The following is a 3410-nucleotide window of genomic DNA, read 5'->3' as shown; positions in this document are numbered from 1 at the left end:
TGGAAGAACGGAGAAAGAGGAAAATGGTACCGATGCCCACGGGGTTACATGATGAAATAATATATATATATATATATATATATATATATATTATATACACGAAGGGCTTCAACAGAGTTTCTGCCTACGAAATTCACTCACTAGACATTGGTTGGTTCAGGGCCAACTTTGTCCAATGTACTGTGGAGTGGGACTGAACCTGAAACTGTGGTTGCAAAGTGAGATTACTCTTTTACTTGTTTCAGTCATTTGACTGTTGCCATGCTAGAGCACTGCCTTTAGTCAAGCAAATCGACCCCAGGACTTATTCTTTGTAAGCCTAGTACTTATTCTATCGATCTCATTTGCTGAACCGCTAAGTTATGGGGACGTATACACACCAGCATTGGTTGTCAAGCGATGTTGGGGGGGGGGACAAACACAGACACATAAACATATATACACACATACATATATATGACGGGCTTCTTTCAGTTTCTGTCTATCAAATCCACTCATCCCAAGGTTATGGTAGAAGACCCAAGGTGCCACGCAGTGGGACTGAACCCGGAACCATGTGGTTCGTAAGCAAGCTACATAGCCACTCCTATGCTTCTTAACCACACAGCCATACCTGTGCCTATGCTTTTTGTCTTGTTTTTAAGATGGTGAGGTATTGTTCAACGAAGATATGACTGTTATTTCTAGCCAGTTGAAAAACCATTTAAGCAGCACCCTTGTTGGCTCATTTGAATAGCCTTTTTCAAAATAGCCATTCTATTCTAATATAAGATAGGAATCTTAGAAAAGCCACAACAGCTATAATAGAAATTGAACTTATGACCATACAATTCCTTGTCAAGTAAATTACCCTCACAGCTTATTTTGTCTCTATTCAAATGAAAATTCTATATAATTTCAAATTTCAAATCAGAGGGGTTCAAAAAACAAAAGATAATTGTAAAGACTTCTTTTTCTTCGATCCAAACTATACATGAGTAAATAAAGTAATGTCTTACAAAAGGCACACAAATCACAAATTTACGAGAAGAGGAGAACTGAGATTATGAGACATTAATATCCCCTGCAACAGCATTAATGCTATAATTGATGTAATCTGCTTTCAGTTGGGAAATGAAAGTGTCTGTTGTATGTGACCAATGCTAAGAACATAGCTTTGGCTCCACAGCAGTGATCACACTAGACATAATTTAGACAGGAAAGCAATATATTCTATTTTACCAATCTTTATTATCACAGTGTCCACAGTTAAATCTAATTACCTAAAATTCACGATTAATTAAGAAATCTTGAAATGTAAAGAGTGAAAAGAGATTCCTGATTCTCAGACAGTGAATTCACATTCCAACTGTGTCGTTAACCTTGAAGTTATGACTGCTCTGTATATATCAGACCAAGTTTCTTAACCAACTCTTCTATGTAGCCATTAATTTACTCAATTTATTCTTCCTCACTTAACACCCATACAGATAGATGCATCAGCAAGGGAGCTTCTACAAGGATGATGGACCTACTTAAAATAAGAGCCAAATTCCCCTTAAATCATACCATCTTCTTTGTAAAGGAAATATTACATAATGTCATTTTCGATATGCTGCCTGAAAATAAGGTGAAATAAGGTCATGTCTGGAACACTATAAATTTTGGCCCACAAGACCAGAACAAAACTGGAGCTAAGCAACTCTTACTTGGCTTGACTAACTGCTAAAGATACAAGATCTCCTTTGAAAACCAGTGGTTTCAAAGTGACAAATACTAGACCACCCCTCTCCAAATGACAACAACAACAATAATAGCAGTGAAATTGTTTTTTCTTGTTCCTCTCTTTATGAATGAAAAGCCAAGACAGAGTTTGCATCCATACAATCCTTCTTTCTTTGCCATGATCTTGGACAAATTTAAAAGTCTGAAGCCATCACAATTTTATCAAACATAGCAATTAATCAGTTCACTTTACAATTCCTACAGCATCCCTGCTTGTCTATGAAAAACACTGCTCTAAATCACAAAACAGTTACAAAGTGTCATATGCCAATGCAATGTACTCTGGTGCAGAAATGAAGTGACTGAATGCATATCATAAAAACTTAAAGGCTTTGAGCTTAAAACCACACTGTAAGGATTTCACTGAGTATTTGGGAAGTATTTAGGTGTCAGGAACAGGTAGGTGATAATCTTACAACATCACCTATCTCAGACTGCCATTCTGTTCATATAACATCAAGAAACCAGAGCTCAGCACTGGTTAGTAAACATCCTTTTATACTATTTTTTGCCTTTAACTTTTATCTTTTACTTGTTTCAGTCATTGGACTGTGGCCATGCTGGAACACTGCTTTGAAGTGTTTTGTCAAACTAATCAACCCCAGTTGTCAAGTATGGACACATACTCAAATATATATATGTTAGCTGGCTGCCAACACTTTTTTCTGCAATATAGGGGTAGCTTATCCTGTTCAGGCTATATTATTAGCATTATCCTGCGTTTGAGAATTTAAAATCACTTCTTTAACTTTCTAAGACATCTCAACGCTTCTAAAACACGGGCGCTTTTATGTGGCAGAAAGGCATCCAGCCATAGAAATCATGCCAAAACAGACAATTGGAGCCTGGTGCAGCTCTCCAGCTTGACAGCACCTGTCAAACCATCCAACCCATGCCAGCATGGAAAACAGATTTTAAATAATGATGATGATGATGATGATAATATATCACTTCTTGGCCTTTTGACTAAGATCAAAGTGTAATGTGTGTGTGTGTGTGTGTGTACATGATAGGTTTCTAACAAACAAGGTACCACACAGTGAGGTTGAACCACAAACCACATGGTTCCAAAGTGAGCTTCTTAAATACACAACCATTCCTGCATCCAGCATTTATTATTATTATTATTATTATTATTATTATTATTATTATTATTATTTTTGTCAGACACTTTGTCCCAGACCAAACTGAATTAAGGTACAAATTTTATGGGATGTTTTAAATGTTAAATTGACTGACGCAGTGAAAGACTCGCAACAACAACAACGACAACAACAGCAACTACAGCATTTAGTTGCCTTATTAAAAAAAAATCAAAAAAAATCAATAGACCACATTAGTAAAAGTATTGGTTTCCATGATGCTGCTTGTGACTGCAGAACATACCAGTGTCATAGAGTATCAAGAGTTCGATAGATTCTGGCCTCATCAATATTGTCCTTTGATCAAAGCACACCAATTCTACCATTCCACATCTCTAACAAGACCTCTGAAGCTTTGTCAACTATCCATTCTCAAACTGAATAACATGGCTCATAGATTTCACATAACATTTTGGCTTTTAAGCACATTCTTATCACCACATATAAGGTGGGCGTGTGGTTGTTTTCCAAGGTGTGCATATCTATATCAGAGTATATACTTGT

General features: G+C 36.5%; 2 protein-coding genes across 4 annotated transcripts in view; both read right to left on the bottom strand.

Annotated features, from left to right (window-relative positions):
- The window catches only part of LOC106874433 (mutS protein homolog 5), a 251549-nt gene that overhangs the window by 100905 nt on the left and 147234 nt on the right, over nt 1-3410 (bottom strand). The window lies entirely within an intron of this gene.
- The window catches only part of LOC106874428 (growth arrest and DNA damage-inducible protein GADD45 beta), a 371959-nt gene that overhangs the window by 224876 nt on the left and 143673 nt on the right, over nt 1-3410 (bottom strand). The gene's annotated exons all lie outside the window — the stretch shown is intronic.

This window comes from Octopus bimaculoides, chromosome 8, assembly GCF_001194135.2.
Source record: "Octopus bimaculoides isolate UCB-OBI-ISO-001 chromosome 8, ASM119413v2, whole genome shotgun sequence".
NCBI lineage: Eukaryota > Metazoa > Mollusca > Cephalopoda > Octopoda > Octopodidae > Octopus > Octopus bimaculoides.
This window is presented reverse-complemented; position numbering and strand designations above follow the sequence as displayed.